General features: G+C 37.4%; 1 pseudogene; it reads left to right on the forward strand.

Moving 5' to 3' along the window:
- Positions 1 to 8542: 8542 nt before the first annotated feature.
- LOC126489583 (WD40 repeat-containing protein SMU1-like) lies at positions 8543 to 10050 on the forward strand (annotated as a pseudogene).
- Positions 10051 to 15284: the final 5234 nt, after the last annotated feature.

The following is a 15284-nucleotide window of genomic DNA, read 5'->3' on the forward strand; positions in this document are numbered from 1 at the left end:
TCCACCAATAACAGATATCAATCTATAGCTATGCCCTTCATGGTACAAACCAGGATTTTTTGGGATCCTTCCATCAAATTATCACTTAAAACCTCTTCAAAAATTCTCTTCAAAATGATGAGACAAACATTTTCTCTTTGTATTCCACTATTATAGCAATTAAAGGCAAAATGAGGTATCATATAATTGATAATAAATCTTTTGTCTGAAAGTACATTTTTAACCAGAGCAATATAAAGATGAGAATGCCAACAGAGCCTAAAGGAACTGGCAGTTAACTTTTTCCTCCTGAAATCTTTGATATTCCTTTGGACTCATTAGACGCTTACTGCTTTGACCTGAATGAGAGACAAGGGATATATTAAAGACAAGTTGCCTCTTATCCTGGCCAAGAAAACAATGAGGAAAAAAATTATTTCCCAGACATGATATATAATCAAGAAAAAAAAATACTCAAGAAAAAATTTTATATGTTGGAGGATAAACATCATGCTTTCTGGATTCCAAAGTCTTCTGCTATAAAATGGGATAGTAAATTATAGTCTTGCTAGTGACAAAGAATTGTGTTGAAAGTATGATAGGACACTAAGTATAAAAACACTCTGAAAATTCTACAGTCTGTAAAATACAATTCACTAAACATTTGCTGTATGCAGGGCATTACACCCAAGAGCTTAAAATTAAATTGCTTGTTTAATGTTTCCAGCAGCACCATGAGGCAAAAATTGACTTTGGCAAGGAAGCTGAAAACCAGAGCGCTGAAGTAATCTGCCCAGGGTAATAGCTGAAGCCTGGAATTTCACACCCATGTTTATACTGCAGAATGTGTATTACAAAAATGACTTTCATTCAGAGAGAAGAAAAAAAAGGGTAGAGAGAATGAGAGAGTGAGTGAGGACAATCTTCACTGCTCTTGTGAGCAAAGCTAATTCCTGAAAAGTTCAAAGGTCCCACTACACTCATTCTCATTCCTGAGCACTCATTGGAACTATGAACATAGCTTTAAAACAATACTGAAGCCTGTATTCTTCTCCGAGGAGCCTCAAGCTCTTTAAAGCTCCCAGGAAATTCTACTGTAGCCAAATGAGTAAATAACACAATAGTGATAACCCAAAAAACATGAAGCCACCAGCTTGCTCAGATATAGGCTCTGAAGATGCCTTTACCATGTAAAATAAAAGGCACACACAATGAGAGAGTGGGGGAAGGGATGAATGGCTAAGAATTGATGGAATTCAATTTTCTTCGCTCTGTTCTGAATGGCAACTTTCCCAGCAGATACATTACTAGTCATGTCCCAGTCATAAAACATAGAACTCTCATTTCTTCTGCAGCATTATATACTCTGAGTGCTTTTCAGTGTTATTAACCTCCATGATCAAAATAGATTGGAAGGCTGAAAGCCAGAGAAAACCTCTTTACATCTTCTGAATTGCAAAGCCACTCTCTGAAAAAGAAGTCGCCCTGTGTCTGAGTGTTCCTGTTCAATCATACAAGCCAAGAGTTACACAGTTTCTCTGTGTGAAAATAGCAGGTTTAAAAAAGACGATGGACCTTGAAAAATAAATGCACTTTAATTAGACTCATTCCTATTAGGCAAATAGCATACTTTGTCTGCATAGTGTTTCCTATTATCAAGGCCATCACTGCTTTCTATAGTCATATTTCCCCGCTAAAACTAAAACATGTAACAGGAAACACCCATCATTACTGCTGTTCAGTTTACACTCCCCTTCTATTTAGGTGAATCAAACAATCGACAGAAAACAAGGTCATGTCCTGGTGGGGAAGCTTCAGGAATATAAATATTCCTTCTGCCTCCCAGAAAGTGACTATGGCAGTCTGATAGTACAACCCATCGGATGCTTTCATTCAGATCACAGACATTCGAAGGAAATCTGTGACATCTATTAGAGATTGTTCACAGTGGCTACTCCAGAAAAAGAGTCAAGAAGCTAACCAAGTTTACATACTCTAAGAACTTTATGACAGTCAGTCAATTCCTCCTCTGTTTCTTTTCTTAGTTTCCCATTCCATGAAATATATGCATATATATATGTATATATATATACATATATATATACTCATACTCAATTCCTGACATTGCTCTTGGCATGTGAGTAGTGATAACTGTTGACTCTGTCCAGATAAGTAATATGGAAAATTTGATTAATATTAAGATTTATTTATTTATATAAGATTTATGTTGTTCATGCATAAAATTGCATAAATACAACATTAATAAAACCCAGAATCTGACATCAAAGATCAGTAAGTAACTAAAACATTAGATAGAGTTTTTAAACATAAAAATATGTTTGATGAATTTCATTTTTCACTGTCTCCTAAAATATACCTCTATCCTCACAGACTCTGGACTGACAGCTGGGGATCCTGCATGGGATCAAACTAAGCCCGCTGAATGTGACTGACAGTTATATGGCTTGATCTGTTGTGCTGATGGTAGTGGGGGAGCCAGGCAGTGAGACCAGAACTTAGCCTGGGCGCTTGACCTGGCTTTTTGGAGCCCATTTCCTATGGTGGGATGCCTTGATCAGCCTTGACACAGAGGGGCAGGGCATAGTCCTGCCTCAAGTTGGCATATCCGACTTTGTTCACTACCCAAGGGAGAAGGCCTTAACTCCTCTGAGGAGTGGATGGGGGGAGAAGTGGAGAACAGAGGTTTGGGGAAGGGGAGGAGGGGGGAACTGGGACTAGTATAGAAAAATAATTTTTTTAAAAATAAAAAATACCTCCCTACATCCCTAACCCCTGAAAACCCTGTCCTCTGAATCCAGTAACGTCTTTCTAACATGTCTACAAGATTCAGCCCAGCTACCCACTTCTCCACACTTTTATAGACTCTCCCACCCACAGGCCGTAGGATGCTGGTAAATGTTTAACGATTCATTCTCTGGGAGAAATCCATGCTTACAATGTTTGCCAGTTTCTGTCATATAAATACTGTCATCATAGTTGGTTTTAAGCCAGCAGCACGGCACTGCCATGCACATAGCTGTGGTGATGTGAACACTGCCAACTCTCACAATCTGGCATAAACTGGTTACAACCACCTGTAACTCCAGTTCCAAAGGATTCAAAGCCTGCTTCCAGCTTCCCTGGGTACCCATGTGCACATGGCACACAAACACACACACACACACACACACAAAGTAAAAAGAAAATAAATCTTTAAAACTAAAGAGTATCACTGTGGCCCCATGCTGAATCAGTTGTCTTTCCAATTGAACTTTGATGAACTTTACTCAGCAGAACCTAATTTGCTCCTTTCCCTTGCGTTATACATCTATCTCACTCACTCCAATTAACTATAAGCTCCTTGACAGCAGAAACTTTACTAGTTTTTAAATCAAACCTCTAATGTTTGGCACATTGTAAGGATTCGATGAAATTTCAGCTAGCTCGTCATCTTCTGTGGCAAGCCTGCCCTCCCTGTAATGATAGGACATTAAAAGGCAATGGATCCCCTGCAACACCTTTTTCTCTGCATGCTGCTCTGTTTCTTCTCCACTCCTACCATGACCCATGAGCAGCGCCTCATGTGGAATAAACGTCTTGTTACCAGATGTATGTTTTAGCTCGTCCTGAGTAATGAATTATTTTCCTTAACTAAAAAGATTTCAGTGATTGCTGGCAGCAAGAAAACATCCATGGATAGGCATTTATTGTACAGAAAACATTGTTGAATGTCATAATGTGAATGACTCTTCACTATTTACAAATTCCCTTTCAGTCTTAATAATAAAGTATTTTGAAATTCACAGCATTTTAACCTAAAGCTATAATTTATCAAATTTCCTAATTCCAACTTCTCTTCAACTTAAAAGTTCAGGAACCCATCTACATAACTTAACCTCTTCCTTTAATGTTTAGTAGCATAGGCCAACCGTATACAGGTAACAAAACTCTGTGCTAACTGTTAAATCTGCTCCCTATCAAAAAAAAAAAAAGCTTTTTTTCTGAGTCACATTATATTTAATATAAGACTTCATCCCTGGCAGATGACATAGAAGTCTAATTTTATAGTGAGACTATTTTATAAGAACATTGCCAGTGATAATCATTTCACCTGTTTCCTACTTGCTTGCAAATAAATTAGCTATTTTACATGCATTCTGTTTTTACAACCTTCTATACAGTGAAGCAATTAATGATCTAAACAAATCTAGACTTTTTGACTGAAAGAAGTCTTCTTGGTATTTTTTTTTTTTACTTTCCTAAAGGAATGCTGTCAACCAGAGTGTGGTGCAAACAGACTGAGAGGGTGCAAGCTTTCCAACTTGAATATCTTACTATAAAACTAGCAAAATCCAGGCCAAAGTCTAGGAAGAATTCAGACATGACATGAAATAATGTTCACACAAATGGATTATTTCATATTCAGTCATATTGTCTGGATATTTAATTAATAGAACAACTATATTTCTATTGACAGTCTGAGCCTCCTAAGACCCATAGCCTTATTTCCTTCTGGAAGCAAGCACCAGAAGGAACTTTGTGTACTTCAGTTTAAAGTCAAATATATCTTGTTTCCATTAGGGTCTGAACACACAGACATTCACTATGTCTTTATTGATAATTGTACCTGATTAATTGTACCACAAACTCTTACAGAAGGAGTATTGAGTAGTTTCTTTATTAATTAACATAGTCAAGTTGAGGAAAACAATCTACATGAGGGATAGCTTGCATAAAAATAATTAAATCATTAATCTTATCCACATGAACATGTACACTTTTGCAAGATCAGTCTTTAGAAAAGATTCAAACTGAAAGAGCACTTTTACATATCAATGATGTAGTGATTTCATTTGGACTATCACAGAATTCTTTTAATCATGAAATTTTTATTAGGACATAATCAAAAGACAGTCAAGAATTTTGTAATGGCAATCTTTAATACACTTTGTTTAAGCTATCAGGGAATTTAGGGAGAAAGCTGCACTCCAGTTTTTATTTCAGCAAATAGGCAGCAATGTAGCTCCAAAGCATACCCAAGCTTCTTCATACTGAAATATTTTACCTAAGAACAAGGAGCGGCCCTGTGCAATATCAGAAGTTTGGAAAGCAGAAGCTGCGAGGCGGGCCACACAGTCTTTCTGAGGACTATAGCAAAGACGGTGGGAAGAGAACCTGGGCTGGGGAATACATAGGCCTGAGAGGCAGTTATTTAAAACAACAAGTAAAGAAAGTTTTTAACACGGCAAGGAAAAAAAAAACACATGTAACTTGCTATTCCTTAAGAGCTGGATAGTCCATAACATATGATAAGATTCAAGAAGGATTTTTTTTTAAAGTTGTGAAAGGCCAAACTCTGACTGGCTACTAAAGAGAGGCTGGGCTATTTGGATGCATTCCCAGTTTTCTTGTTAACACAGACACTAGTTAATGAAATATTTGTGGCTCCCAGGAGTTAAAATAAAATATTTAGTTAGGTAAATCATTAGATTGATTGTATACATTCTATATGACTTGTTCTACTGTTTGCAAAGATTGCCTGAAGAGCAGTCCCATAGTCAAGTGTGTCAGAATCTGGACTCCTACAGTGGCCTGCTTATGTACAGCTGTGTGGTGGTGTAAGAGTCTTTAAACCTTCATGAAATAAGTCTTACACTATCTCTCCAGCCCTCATGTCCTCCATAACGTTGTTACTATGGGAAGTGAGTGAAATTTGGCTTTGTAAACCATAAAGTACTGTGTATATGTGAGTAGTGCATGTTTTAATCATCCAGACAGTTATCGACACCTCATAAGGAAATCAATTGAAGCTACATCATAAAAAATAATTAGTTCTACAAGCCTTCCCATGAGCTACCCATAGAGTTCAATGGTAGAGAAGTTGACTAGTATGCTCACTGGCCTTAATTGAATCCCCAGTGCCACAAAAGCAGTGTGTAGATGACTATAAGACAATCTAATGGCTAAAGGATTTTCCCCCTTGACTTTGCTTATCACAACAGCTACCCAAATCTTCAACCTGTCATCAGAAAATCCTGCCTTATCCTTCTCTAAACTCTCTTTCAACTAGATTTAGGAAAGTGTTTCTGATTCTCTTTATATCATTCATTTGTCAAATAGCAAAACTAAGTCAAAAATCAGAAACAATGAACAGGATACCATCCCAGGAATACTTATATACTAATGTTTATGTTGCCACAGAATATTTCTAGACTAGAACACAGTGATGTGTTATAACTTCTCACTGCTTCATATAAGAACAATATTATATAAGGATTAGGGTTGGAATTTAAACACCTCAAATTAACAAGTATTCTCTTAAATACCTGCTACTTTGTTGGCATTATGACAGATGCAATTGCCAAAGAAATGTATGTCCCCTTAGAGAGATCACATATTTGTTCCTGAACAATGACATATGCATCATATGCATAAGAAGTTGCTTGTCCAGTGATTATCTGGCCTCCTTCTGTTCACAGCATATGGTGCAAAACATGGGAGTCTCAATTATATCTTATAAGTGTTAGGACGTTCAATCGGTCATTTGTGCTTTTTGAACTACTAGCTTCTTAATTTTAAAGTGGAGATTATAAGCAAACACACCTCCCACTGGGGACAATGACATAGTCTCTCCTAAAGAGATGTAAAGTGCTTCAGAACTAAGCCTTGCACAGAGTAATACACAGGAAATGGAAAATACAATTTACAGCTATCTCTGAGGTTCCACAGAGATCTTCTGGGTGCTACAGCAACTGGGAGTAGGCTTTGTGGCATGAAAACACCAGCTGTTGCAACTTGCACAATGTCATCCCTAGTGATGTAGGGGATGAGTAGCCAGGGAAAAACCAAATAGTTAGCTCATTTCCCCGTGTTCCACCTCAGCTGGCTGTTCAAGATCTGGAAAGCTGCATTTGTTTCAGAGGATACCACATCCCGGATTGTCCCTTGGAGCCACTGCAGCAGGTGGCATTTATCTTATCTTCCACAAACTGTTGTTCTCTTCAAGGATCATTGCTTGTAGAAGCCACATATTAATTTCTTAATATTCTGGCATGTTCTTTCTACTCATAACAGGCTTCCATGTAAGCAGATCACTGTGGGCCTATTAAATATTGTATTTGTTTAACAGCCAAATAGTCACTATGTAAACATGCTTTGGAAGGATTATTTTCACTGAGCCCTGTTAGAGGTCACTGCACAGAAGCTCATTACTTTGTTACAAGCCTATGACTCTTTCATATCCCTCACATAGCAGAGAATGACAAAAAAAAAATGCCACATTGAATCCACTAACCATGGAGTGATTTTTATCCAGTCCATACAACCCTTAGGTCTTCTAGAGAACTCCTTCATCTGAATAAGTCAGACATAAACATTTACTTTTCTTTCCCAAAGTAAAATCTGTTTCTATTGTAACTAATATTGTAAAATATTTCAAAATAAAAAAAAACCCAACAACCCAGGCAACCCATTTTTGCTTCAAGAGGAATCAGATAACATGTAAAAAAGCAGAAGGATTAAGTAGAGTTTAATTTTTTTATCTCTTAGACATTTATGTTGCTTTTTCTTAAATTTGTACAAAAATAAAAATTTCCCAGCTGAGCTAAAAATGTGGGATGCCCTTCTGTATGCCACAAATATGTGCTGCTTTTATTGGTTGATGAATAGTGCTGCTTTGGCCTATGGCAAGGCAAAGTATAGGCAGGCGGGAAAGCCAAACTGAAGAGAAGGAAAAAGCCGATGAGTTGAGGGGCATGCCAGCCGCTGCTAAAGAAGCAAGATGTAAGGTAGCAATCCAGGAGCCTCATGGTAAAATACAAAATAATAGAAATGGTTAATTAAAAGTAAGAGCTGGTTAGTAATAGGCCTGAGGCATCTGCCAAATTTTTATAATTAATATAAGCCTCTGAGTGTTTATTTGTAAACTGGCAGGAGGGAGAGAAAACTCCTTTTACAAGCTAAAATCAAAACTAGTACATTTCACAGACTTGAGAATCCAGAAGGCCATTTGCTTAAAAACTAGACACTAGATTCTTTAAATTTTATATCTACAAAATTTTAAATGATAATTTTAGAAGTCACATTAGGGAATCAATGTAGAACTGCTATAACTAACCACCAGTCTCTTTGTCCACCTTATCAACTTGCCATGAGCTTCACAATCATTGGGTAGGAAGTGAGAACCAGATGTAGTAGTGTATACCTCAATACTAGGACTCAAGGGAGCACAGATTATGAATTTGAAAACTCTATAATTTCTTCTAGATCATGATGCATCTAAGTCACTGCTGGTACTTGAAGGCAGCAGAATTTAAAACTTGCCCACAAAGAAAATTGAGATAAGTGAAAGCAGTAGTTAGGAAAAGAGAAATTGAGTTATACACAGAAAATTTTTAAACAAATTTGTCAACATATGTACCAAAAGTCTTGGTGTACCAATTAGAAAGTTCATGGGTGAGATGAAGTTGAAAAAATTAAATCATGGGGGGTCACTGGAGGTGTCACGAAATGTTTTATGACAGAGTATGTGCTGAGTAGGATCTGGACCTGGAGTCGTAACTCTATGTTTATTGAAATCAAGTCTTCCAATGTAATTCATTTTATTATGCAGTACTTGAAGAATAGTTTCCATCGGGTGTTGTCTATCTTATAGGAGACTACTGTCTCTGAATATTGTGGATAGAATTGGAAGTTTTGTGTTTGATATTAATAGTGGCCATTAGGATACTGTTTTACAAACTATACAGTCTAGAATTTCCAGTCAAGACCTTTGTCTATGTCTATAAATGGGTTGTTCTGGAATTGATAGAGCTTTGTGAATTGAGTATTGACAGGCCACTGAGATAGACAGTCCCCATCATTATGTTAAAGCTAACACAACTAGAGGACTGTATTCTTTGGGAAAACCTTCTAGCCAGGTCCTGCTAATTTTGGTGAGGTATATCCAGATGAAAGTAGCCAAGAGAAAAAGAGTAGTAATTGCCAAGGCATTAATTGGAGAAGTCATTGTGGTGCCTTCATCTTGTCTCATGGCATTGTTGGGACAGGTGTTGAAGTGGAACCAGGGGTTGGTTCTTCCTGGTGTGACCATAGATGTGTTTTGAGACAAAACAGCTGTCAAAGACGTGAAAGAAGAAAAGTTTACCACACAACTGAGGAGGCATATTAAAATTGGTCAGAAATGCCATGTGGAGTGTGCTCAGTTCCCTCAAAATGGCCAATATCTTATCACTGGATCTGTTGATGGATGTAATGAAATGGCGAACTTCACTCCTGAAAATATCAGGAAGGATCTTAAGTATCAGTCCCAGGATAACTTCATGATGATTGATTATTCTCTTCTCTGTATGTGTTTCAGCAGAGATACTGAAATGTTAGCACCTAGAGACCAAGATGGAATTATCAGGTGTGGAAGAGTCAGGATGGACTGTGTTTAACAAGATTTGAAAGGTCACATAGTAAAGGTGTCACCTGTCTAAACTTTTCTAAGTAAAGCAGTGAGATCCTTAGTGCATCTTTTGATCAAAGAAAAAGAATTTATGGCTTAACATCAGAGAAAATACCAAAGGAATTTGAAATAATTTCTTCTTTGTTAATGAGGCAACATTTATACAAGGTGGACACTACATTTAGTGTGTCTTCTGGTGGCACTGTGAAGGTATGGACTATGAAGAGCACAGAATGATCATATACCTTTAAATCTCTGCATAGTGCTACAGGGACAGAATTACTAACAGTAGCATGACTGTGCTTCCTAAAAATCCATAGCTCTTCATTACGTGCAACCGATAAAACACAGTGATCATCATGAACATGCAGGGGCAGACTGTCAGAGATTTAGTTCTGGTAATAAAGAAGGTGGTGACTTCATTTGATGTGCCCTCTCCCCCGTGGTGAGTCAATCTACTGTATCAAAGAGGACATTGTGCTCTACTGCTTCAGCACAGTCACTGGAAACCTGGAGAAAACTCTAACGGTTCATGAGAATGTTGTGAAATTGCACTTCACCCACATCAGAAATTGATTACCACCTAGGGTGAAGATGAACTCCTGTAGCTCTGGAAACCCTAACTCAACCTTTACAGTACATGGGAGCATGTATTTAAATGGAGGAATGTTCCTGTGTTGTTTTAGTTTTTCATGTCTGCCTTTGTAAGAAAAGATATTGTCTGAAAATGCCAGAAGAGTAATTTTGTGATAATTTATGTTTAAACAATAGTTACCATTTAAGGCATCTTTTTCCCTTAAGAGAAGGATTCCCTGTGTAGCTCTAGCTGTCCTGAAACTCTCACTTTAGGGCAGGGTGGCCTAGAATTCACAAAGGTCCAACTAGTTCTCAACTGTTAAGATTAACAACATGAGCCACGGCATCCTGGCTTCCATTCAAAGCATTTAAAAAGAATTAGTTAATCTGCTTCTAACTAGGTCATTCATTTAATGTTGCCATTGATCTTATACCAAATATTGATATTTCTAGAAGAAAAAGTTTTTATTTGAAAAGCTAATTAAAATCTGAATCCTAGCAAAAAAACTTGTAAATAAGTCACTCTGAAATATTCCGTAGCTGTGGGTTTTTTTTAAAGATTTTAATAAACTTATACCTCTTTAAAAAAATTAAAACACAAAATTCCCAAGTTCATAAATTGAGCTAGAAAATAAATCTTGAATGAGTTATTCCAGACCCCAAAAGACAAATCTGGTATGTATGCACTTATATGTAGACATTAGCAGTAAAGTCGTCTATAAGCAAGTTACAAATGATATAACCACAGAGGTAAGGTATAGAGTAAGGGACTGGGAAGATAATTGGATGACCCATACAGGTAGATCCACTACAGCCTGTCAAACAGTCAAGATATGCAATCATACTTCTGCTCCTTCTTTTGTAATCGGAGGTTTAACCTGGGAAGCAGCTGCCTATAGGATACTTAGTCTAGGATGGTTTCACTGCCTAAACAACAGAATGTTAATGACTTGATGTATCAATATGTTGAAGCAATTAACTGTTCGAACTGTCCTTTGTATCATGTTAAAGAAGTCTTTTGCTGCCTTCTTCCCCCTTTTATATTGAGTATAAAAGTGTATGGGAAATTAAACACAGGCGATTTCTGTATTCACTGGAACTCCCTCCCAATACTATCCTATGTTTCTGTTTTATTATTTTTGTTTGCAACTTCTCATTCTTTACTACATTTTCTGATTCCCGTGCCCCTAACATAATAAGTAGTATTTTTTTCAAAGCTCACCTCCAATACAAAAGAACCATAATTTTCACAACAGCAACAAGAAGTAGCATATAAGTATATTTGAAAGTTTTATATATTTTTGTCCATATGTATATGTGGTAAGCCATAATTAGCCAAAAACCATATTTAACATGTTTCCTCCATAAGCATGATTGAGAGGATAAAAATACTTTGAAATGGAAGTACTATTAACAAAGTACATAACGTCATAATGGCAGAATGAAGAGGATGAAACGTAGCCTTTAGGGAAGTGTAGAATGCAAGTATCTCTCTCTTCTATATGTATATGTGTAATCTCTTTCACTTACTCATTCACTCCTTTCTTCCCTTGCTCTCTATCTCTTTCTTCTTTCCTGAAAATCAAGTTGCAAGTGGATTTAAGTTAGGGAACTTCAAAGCCCTGATCAGGTCTAAGCCAGGATGGAAAAAAATAGGTCACTGCACTGCTTCCAGCACTCCTGAAAGAGCTCTGAGCCTTCCCTCAGCAAGTGCATCTACTTCTATTTCAGACTCTTCCTTTAGGAGGCCCCTCAGGGCTTTGCTTCTTTTATCCCCGAGTATAAAGCCTGGAGCTCTATGGTACTTATTCTTTCTCTATTTCTGTAGTATCTGAGTATTGATATTAACCCTCCCAAACCCATTCTCTGTCATTAAAGGGGCCTGATGCTGACAGCCAGGAAAATCTACCACCATGAGTCCTTGTTTATCTCAAGATCCAACCATTGAGTATTTATACTAAAAGGATAGAAATATAATGAGTACAAAACTTACAAAGCTTAAATTTGCTATACAGAAAAAGTAGTAGACTTTCTTGATCAGGTTGACGTTGTAAAGGCTCTCCCAGAGTTCAAGGACTTAGAATAAACCCCAATGATTATTTCTGTCCATCTAAAGGAGACTATACATTTATCTTTAAGAACAAAATAATAAAATTTTCCTTAGCTGAACATTTATACAAATAATACCTGATTGACTACATTAATTTGTATTCAAAATTTTGGTTTTTTGTAAATTAACACTATTCTTCAAGATTGTCTATGGTTAAGAAGTTTGGATGGGTAGGTGAAGTGCTATATTCAACTCGAGTTAATATGTCATACAAGCAAAAGTGCAGAGCAGAAAAATATCCAGTGGAGCACAGGCCTGGCTGGAAATTGGAGAGCTAGGCAGGAAAAAATGATAACTGCCACTCATATTTTGACATACAAACAGATTTCCCAGAGAAATCTCTTTCCATGAAGAATCTGGGGAATCCGTCAGAGGACCTAGTATCAAGCATGCATTTTAGACATTCTCTGATCAGATATTGTCCTTCAAAGGGGCTACAGCCATCCATCAGTTTCTTTCCTTTATTTTATTTCCCTTTTCTACTAATATCTCCTTTCTTAGTCCAAGACTGTATTGATTTCTAAGAGTGACAGAAGAAGCTAACATGATCAGCCTGTGCAACAGAACCATTAAAATGAAGATTAAGAAGTCAATCAATTGACAGTTTATGCTGGAGAGGATTTGGAGTAAGGGGAGTACTCCTCCACTGCTGATGGGAGTACAAACTTGTACAGCCACTTTGGAAATCAGTATGGAAGTTTCTCAGAAATTGGAAATCAATCTACCTCAAGACCCAGCAATACCACTCCTGGGTATATACCTAAAGAATGCAGAATTGTACCACAAATACATTTGCTCAGTTATGTTTATAGCATCACTATTTGTAATAACCAGAACCTGGAAACTACCTAGATGCCCCTCAACCAAAGAATGGATAAAGGAAATGTGGTACATTTACACAATAGAGTGTTACTCAGAGGTTTAAAAAAAATGAAATCTTGAAATTTGAAGGAAAATGGATGGAAATAGAAAAAAAAAAAACATCCTGAGTGAGGTAACCCAGACCCAGAAAGACAAACATGGTATGTACTCTCTCATAAGTGGATATTGGATGCAAAACAAAGAATAACCAGGCTAAAATCCACAACTACCGAGAAGCTAGGTAAAAAGGTGGACCCCAAGAGAAACAAACATGGAAGGCTCCAGGAAAGGGAAATATTTAAGATCTCCTAGGAAAATTGGGACGGGGAGTAAAAGAAAGGGTATGAGGCATAGGAACATGAGAGTTCAAAATGGCTGAGTTGGGAGAAGGTATCTTATTAAAGGGATCCATTATGGGGTTGGCGAGAAATCAGGTGCTAGGGAATTCAAAGGAATACACAAGGATTACCCCAGATAATATTCCTAGCAATAGTGGAGAGAGTGTTTGAACTAACCTCCCCTATAATCAGATTAGTGACTACCCTAATTGTCACCATAGAACCTTAATCCAATAACTGAAGGAAGCAGATGCAGTGGATCCAAACCAAGCACTTGGGTGAGCTCCTGGAGCTTAGTTGAAGAGAGGGAGGAGAGATCATATGAACAAGTTGCGTCAAGATCATGTTTGGAAAAAAACACAGACAGATAACCTGAGCTATTATGAGTTTACAAACTCTGAACTGACAGCTGAGGATTCTGAATGGGACCAAACTAAGCCCTCTGAATGTGGGTAACAGTTATGTGCCTTGATCTGTTTGGGGAGGAGCTGGCAGTGGGACCAGGACTTATCCTGGGTGCATGAATTGACTTTTGGAGCCCATTCCCTATGGAGGGATATGAAGCTCAGCCTTGATACAGTGAGGAGGGGATTGGTCTTACCTCAATGTGGTATGCTAGTCTATGTTGACACCCCGATAATGACCTTACCCCTTCTGAGGAGTGGATTGGGGGATGGAGGTAGATAGGAGTTGGGAGAAGGGGAATGCGAGGAAACTGGATCTGGTAGGTAAATTTAAAATAAATAAATACAAACAATCAATTAGTAGCAGTGACACACACCTTTAATTCCAGCACTTGGGAGGCAGAGGAAGGTAGATTTCTAAGAGTTTGAGGCCAGCATAGTCTACAGAGTGAGTTCTAAGACATATAAGGCTACACAGAGAAACACTGTCTTGAAAAAGAAAGAGAGAGAGAAAATGAAAGAAACCAATCAATGAGAAGCAGGAAGAAGAGCTAGTGTGGGGAGGAGAGATCAGAGAAACCTAGGGCAAGCATATTTGTAGCAGCTGACAAATTTATAATCTAGTTGTGGACGAGTCTACAGACATAATGAGTCACAAAACACTCATTAGCTAAGAAGACAAGCATAACCTGTATCAAGTGAAACAGAATTTTAAAATGAATGAAAAAATATTAAGTAAAGGCTTATTTTTAAACTGAAATGAGCAGGTGTTGAACATAACTATATTCAATACATCTTCACTGTTCCTAATAATTTTGTCAAGTGATCGACTAGTATTCTCACCATTTTGCAGATGAAGAAACAAACTAAGAGTTGGTATGTTCTGGACACTAAGCAACTTAATGGTCAATCTAATGGTCGATCTAGTAATTGATATGTCACAGAAATTTTTTCTGACCAAAGGCCTGTAAGGCCAAGTAGCCAAAAATATTTAAGTTTTCAAAAGGCAGGAGATAGAACAAATGAGAACATCTTTCACTTGGGCAGGGAATAGTCCAACTGCCATCAAGGGGTTATCTGGGCCCTATTTGTAAACACTCCATGCTATAGGACTAAAATGAGTAGAACTGTGGTGTTTCCACTGTGGTTTAACCTAAAATCCAGAAGCAGAATCCATGAGATCATATCAGGAAGTAAAGCCCAATAAACTCACTGCAATCCTGCTCTAAATTCTGCCTTTTAGAGGACAGAAATAGCTTTCAAGTTTTAATCATCAGACTAAGTATCAGTTACCTTAGGTATCAGTTACCTTAGGACTTTCCAATAAAGAAGAAATAGCGGCTGGCAATCTGACTAGTTTTGTCAATGGGTCTTTGATATAAGACATGTTTTGATTCTCACGGAAATCCTAGGAGATATATAATAGTGGTTATCATTTCAATCTTGTGGATGAGAAAATGGAGGCTATGAATGATGAAAGTTTTGTCCATAATTATATTGAAACCTGGATCTTCTACTATCAAAGCCTATGTTATATTGTTAGTTTTTTTCCTGCTGCAATTCCTATC

This window comes from Alexandromys fortis, unplaced genomic scaffold (genome assembly GCF_014885135.2).
Source record: "Alexandromys fortis isolate MF-2015 unplaced genomic scaffold, M_Fortis_MF-2015_v1.1 scaffold_166, whole genome shotgun sequence".
In the NCBI taxonomy this organism is placed as follows: Eukaryota; Metazoa; Chordata; class Mammalia; order Rodentia; family Cricetidae; genus Alexandromys; species Alexandromys fortis.